Source organism: Mauremys reevesii, linkage group 7 (genome assembly GCF_016161935.1).
Source record: "Mauremys reevesii isolate NIE-2019 linkage group 7, ASM1616193v1, whole genome shotgun sequence".
NCBI lineage: Eukaryota > Metazoa > Chordata > Testudines > Geoemydidae > Mauremys > Mauremys reevesii.
Window position 1 is genome coordinate 33,181,951 of NC_052629.1, and position 6,000 is coordinate 33,187,950.

The 6,000-nt window shown below is 51.7% G+C and overlaps 1 protein-coding gene across 4 annotated transcripts in view; it reads right to left on the reverse strand.

Moving 5' to 3' along the window:
• Nucleotides 1-5,560, reverse strand: part of KIF20B (kinesin family member 20B) — an 84,004-nt gene extending 78,444 nt beyond the window's left edge. For 2 of the 4 annotated variants that reach the window (XM_039481902.1, XM_039481899.1), the window contains exon 1: nt 5,324-5,560. The gene's annotated coding sequence lies outside the window, so the exon portion shown is untranslated. Of the gene's footprint in view, nt 1-4,994; nt 5,129-5,194; nt 5,217-5,323 lie in introns of those variants that run through there. The other 2 variants (XM_039481901.1, XM_039481900.1) reach the window with 2 other exon arrangements.
• Between the last annotated feature and the right edge of the window lie 440 nt (nt 5,561-6,000).

Here is a 6,000-nt window from a genome sequence, read left to right on the forward strand (position 1 = left end):
CAAATCCTGATTTAAAGACTTCAAGTAGCAGATAATCCTCCAGCAAGCGACCCCTGCCCCATGCTGCGGAGGAAGGCGAAAAACCTCCAGGGCCACTGCCAATCTACCCTGGAGGAAAATTCCTTCCTGACCCCAAATATGGCGATCAGCTGAACCCGGAGCATGCGGGCAAGACTCTCCAGCCAGACACTCAGGAAAAAGACTTTCAATATCCCAACATTGACCCTCGGTACTAATTACCAGTGGTCGCACGTTATTGACCTATTAACTAATTCACGTTATCCTATCAAACCATTCCCTCCATAAACTTATCAAGCTTAATCTTAAAGCCAGAGAGGTCCTTCGCCCCCACTGTTTCCCTCGGTAGGCTGATTCAAATCACTTAAGATTCAGCCCTGTCTTTGCAGATCAGTAAACCTTTAAAATGTATTCTTCTGGGGGTTACCCCTCAAAGTAAAGTTTACTGAACCTGAGAGAAAGGCAACATGGAGTCTGGGGGTGAAGGAAGCTCTATGTGCTGTTTTTTCCTCACTGGTGTTTGCTGAAATGCAAATTGTTCTGTTTCCTGCCATCACCTCCCCCTGCTGTCTTGATGGTCCTGTTTACAGCTTATATGTAAATTGAGGTAAACACCCACTTTATTGAGGATAGACCTGTTTAACAACTCTGTCTGACATGCCTGGTTTAAACACACTTTAGTCATAATTCTAGCATATCCATAACTCAATACCTACAGTGTACATAAATCACAAAAATATTAATGATCAGTGAATTCGTTTTTAAATGATACCTCACTTCACAGGGCATATTCTGTAATAATCTTTGTACAATAGTGTGTAGGGTGTGGATTTCAGAGAGATGGATTATCTACATTGAGAGGAAAAAGGTTGGGGACCACGGTTCTAGGTGAACAGACCTACATTGAGAGGAAAAACCCTTCCATCCATGTAGGAAGTATCTACATTATGGCACTACAGTGGCATAGCTGCAGCACTGCAACTGTATTGCTCGTAGCATTGACGTAGCCTGTGATTCATCAGTCTGTTCACCTAGAACCGTGGTCCCCAACCTTTTTGTGGCCAGTAGCACATTCATGTTTTCAGAAGAGTGTGGTGGGCGCCAACAATTTTTCAAAGCTTATTTTGTATTTGTACATTAAATAATATGCAAAACACCATATTTAACATAACATAATATATGAATCCAGAGAGGAGAGAAGCTGCGAGGGCAGAGAACACCAGCGCCCGCAGCCCCGGAGTTTTCTGTCCCCGTCAGGTGTGGGGCCGCGGCTTGTCTCACCTGCTGGGCAGTAGGTGGGCCCTGCGCCTGCTGGGAACAGAGAACACCGTGCTCGCAGCCTGAGTTTTTTGTCCCTGTCAGGTGTGGGGCCGCGGCTTCTCTTCCCTGCTGGGCACTAGGTAGGCGCACATAAATGCCCCGGCAGGCGCCATGGCACCCACAGGCACCACGTTGAGGACCACTGATCTAGAAGACTCAGACTTGAAGGCCAGAAGGAGCCATCATGATCATTTAGTCTGACCTCCCACGCACATTGCAGGCCACAGAACCTCACCCACCCACTTCTGCAATAGGCCCATAATCTCTGACTGAGATACTAAAGTCCTCAGATCTTGAGTTAAAGACTTAACTTACAGAGAATCCACCATTTTCTCTAGTTCAAATCAGCAATCTGACCCAGGGGAAAATTCCTTCTTGACCCCAAATATGAAAAGTTACCCACATGATCAGGATTGAGACCCACCAACCATACTCCTGGGAAAGAATTCTCTGTAGTAACTCAGAGCCCTCCCCATCTAGTGTCTCATCTCCAGCCACTGGGGATATTTGCTATTAGCAGTCACAGATATTTCCCACGATGGTACGTGGCCTCTCATCACACCACCCTCTTCATAAACTTATCAAACTCAGTCTTGAAACCAGCCAGTGGGTCTACTTAGCTACTTTTTTGCCCACACTGCTCCCCTTGGAAGGCTGTTCCAGAACTTCACTCTTCTGATGGTTAGAAACTGTCATCTAATTTCAAACCTAAGCTTGCTGATGGCCAGTTTGTATCTATTTGTTCTCATGCCAGCACTGGTGTTTCACTTAAACCCCATTGAGAGAGAGGAATTGTTTATCCCACTGATGTATTTATAGAGAGCAATCACCTCTCTCCTCAGCCTTCATTTGGCCAGGCTAAACAAGTCAAGCTCCTTAAGTTCCCTTTTGCAATGCAGGTTCTCCATTCCTTAGATCAGGGAACATGCAGCCGCGCATGCATGCTGCGGGAGCTCTTCCCTGGGTTCGCGGAGCTCCCAGGCCAGGAGGGAGTGGAGAGGAGCGGAGCGCTAGGGGAGGGAGGAGGAGAGAGGAGGACAGGGGGGGGGGGGGGGGGGTGTGTGGGGGGGTGGGGGGGGGGCAGCAAGGGGGGCGTGTCAGTGATGCAGCCCTCGGGCCAATGCACTAGTCCTCATGCGGCCCTCGGGGTCATTTGAGTTTGAGACCCCTGCCTTAGATCATCCTAGCAGCCCTTCTCTGCACTGTTCCAGTATTTACTGTGGTATTTCATGTTCACAGGACCCTCCTTCTGTCAGTGGTGCACATCCTTACCAGGAGTGCTTGCACTGATTTAAGAAGGGCAGAGTGAGGGGCTGAGAGCCCAAGCGGCAGCTGGGCTCCCAGCATGGAACTGAGAGCCCAGATATGAGACCTCTGCCCTGGGTTGACAACCTGAGCTGTGAGCCTGGTGCAGGGTTCACAGCAGGAAGTCTACCAGCCTTTCTTGTCAATTTCATGATTACCTCTGGCTCAAAAGGGGGCTCACAGCTAAATCTGTGAAATTGACAAGAAAGGCTGATAGGCTCCCTGCTGTGGGGTCAGAGCTGGGGCTGTCACCCCAGGGTGGGAGGCAGGGGTTCCAGCTGTGGTCTCTATGCCCAGCTGAGAGCTGGGGGGGAGGGGCGGCACAGGGCTGGAGCTCTGAGCCAGATGAGGACCTCAGTTTCATAGTAGGAAGCCTACCAGTCTCTCTCGTCAAATTCACAGGTCCAGCTGTAAGCCTAGCCTGGCAAAGAAAGCAGACCTATGAAACTGACAAGAATGACAGCCAACATCAGTAATGCAGTGTCTACGTCAGTGGTTCTCAACCTATTTAGCATTGTGGGCCATTACCTGGGCTGCAGGTAGAGAACCACAGATTACCCACATCTGCAACCATTCTCAGACCCTCTAAGCTCTGCACCCCCCACCCAGAGACCCCCTCCACAAAGTGAGGCCAGAAGCAGACCCCACCAGGTGAGCTGAGCAGCCTTCACCACACAGCTGGGCTGCAGCTGTGTGCTAATTGGGCCCTACGTGGCTCAATGGTTGAATACCACCAGTCTACACGGACACTGCCTTGCCCTAACTACACCAACGTAAGTGCCACACCTCTCATGTTTTATGTCGGTGTAGTAGGGCACTTACATTAGCAAGAGCAAGGCTATAGCATAGACATTGACATAATCAGGTCGATGCAAGATGCCTTACGTGGCCCTAACTCTGTAGTGTAGACCAAGCCTCAGCCTTCCACATCCACCAGCCTGTAAAATACAGATGATATTTGGCCAGCTTTATAAAGTGTTTCAAGAGCTACAGAGCGTGAGCTATGCAAGAGTAACAGTCAACTTCTGCCCCAATTTCTACCCTACTCAGTCCCACCTATGTAGGGATGGGGTTGCATGGATGAAAGTCTGGGCAGAATTTGGCCCAAAGTATTATCAGGGCTTCAATAAGAGTACACAACACCTACTAACCTGAAAACTAAACCTACTATTGGAGTGAAATATACCTGTGCTGTGATAGTCTCAAAGCCATGTCCACTGCAATTATAAGGATAAAGAGTGCACAACTGTTTTATTCAATTACTCTATTTAATTGGTAGTTATTCATCAGTAATACCTATGGACCAGTTATCTGATTTGATGTTAAATTTTAAAAGAGCTTTAGATGTCTCAGAATATGCTCTCACATTCCCTACACTTGTTAATTAGGACACAAACAAGTGTGCCTTACATTCAATTAATAGGTCAAGATAGGAACTCTGTGGGCATGACCATAGGGCAGGGGTTCTCAACCTTTTTTCTTTCAGAGCCCTCCCCACACTGAAAAAACTCCACAGCAACCCCCCCACCAAACACACAGCTGTTTTTTTGCATATAAAATCCAGGGCCAGCATTACAGGGTAGCAAGCAAGGCAATTGCCTGTGGCCTCATGCCACAGGGAGCCCCACAAAACTGTTGGCTGGGCTTCAGTCCCACCACAGCTGGCCTCAGGCTTTGGCTTTCTGCCCTGGACCCCAGTGAGTTTAATGCCAGCTCTGCTTCACAGACCCCTCTGAAACCGCCTCATGGCCCTCCAGAGAGCCACAGATGCCTGGTTGAGAACCGATGCTATAGGGGACACTCAGGAGACTTAAGGCAAATCAGTTAAAGATGTGAAGTCAATGACAACAACCCATGAAGTGCAAATCCCTTGCACAGACAAGGAAACTTAGAATTTGCACCAGTGACCTTTCTCCCTATTTCCCCCTAGTAAGAACCTCTGGTGCTCTGCTATTTTTTCATTGACAGAAGGGTTTCCAATAGAGCAGCCTCACTAATACCTGAAACCAGGCCTATGCTTTCTCTGTCTCTTCACACTAGGTTAGAAGTTGTCCTTACTAGTTATGATGGTTACTTTTTGCAAATACAAGCTTGAAGTCTGCAGAAGGTATGGCACTTAGTCTGTAGATTCCCACTTGCTATGGACAAGTGGGTTTTCCTAAGTTCCCACGGCAATAACCAGCCCAGGCACACACGAAGAGAAGTCAGTCACCCCACCCCTCCCCTCCCTTTACCGGAAGGTTTAAAAAATCACTCTGGTTAACATGTCACTCACTCAACCCGTAACAAGAACTCGGCCCTAGACAAGCCTCGTGTAGCTCAGCGGGGCTATTGCCGCCGCCGCAACTCACTGTAGTCCTGCCTCGGGAAACGCCTGCAGGAGCAGCGCCCCAGCCTGGGCCCGAGCAGTCACCCCTGACGCTGTTATAGCGCCTCAGACGGGCCGCACCAGCTGCGCCCCCGAGCCCGGCAGCCGGAGCCACAAGGGCGCTGGGAGCCAGGGCAGGCGGCCCCAGGCTGCCTATGCCGGGGCACGATTCCCAGCCCGCACCTCACGGCCCCCAGCGCACCAACGGGGAGAGCCGAGGCAGCGCCCAGGCAGGGAGAGGAAGCGAAGCTGAAGCGACCTCTCGGGCTGCGGCTCTGGCGCGGAGACCGGCAGCCCCTCAGCCCCGCTCACCTGCGGAGGACGCGAGACCTCTCCGCCGGACTCGCCGCGGTCCCTTTTCAAATCCAGCCAATGGCGGCGCGCTGTGCCGCACAGCACCATGGGAGGCGAGGGGCGGGCTGGAAGCCAACGTCTCCGCGCGGGGCAGGCTGGGACTGGTGCCGGGGGGCGGGGGCTCGCGGCGGGGCGGGACTCTAGCCTGGTTCGCCGCCGGAAAGGCGGGGGCGCTGCCTCGCGTGGGGCAGGGGGAAGGGACGGGAAGGGTCCCCTGCCGGAGAGCGCTGTGCGAGGGAGCCGCGGAGACGGGCTTGGAGAGGGAGAGCCCTGTGGCGGGGCTGCGCGTTACTGTGGTGGCACTAAGGGGGCCATATTTCCCAACGTGGGGCTGCCTCGCTTCCACCCTGTGGCGCAGCTTCTGCGCGGTGACTGGTTGCCTGCTGTAGGGAAAGGGGAGTGCTGGATGGGGCCGGAAGTCAGGTTGGTTGGACTTAGGGTACCAGTTATTACATGCATGGTTTCATTCAGCTGCGTGAGAGGGCCTGAGCCACACGTGGGAAGCGGCACCTTGTTACAAAACAGCCGCCACAAGGCAAGCCCAACGCTACACTGGAGTCTCAGGATGAACCAGCTAGTTTGCTGATCAGATTGTTTCTGCCAGTTCTTTATATGGACTAAAAATAACCCTGTGC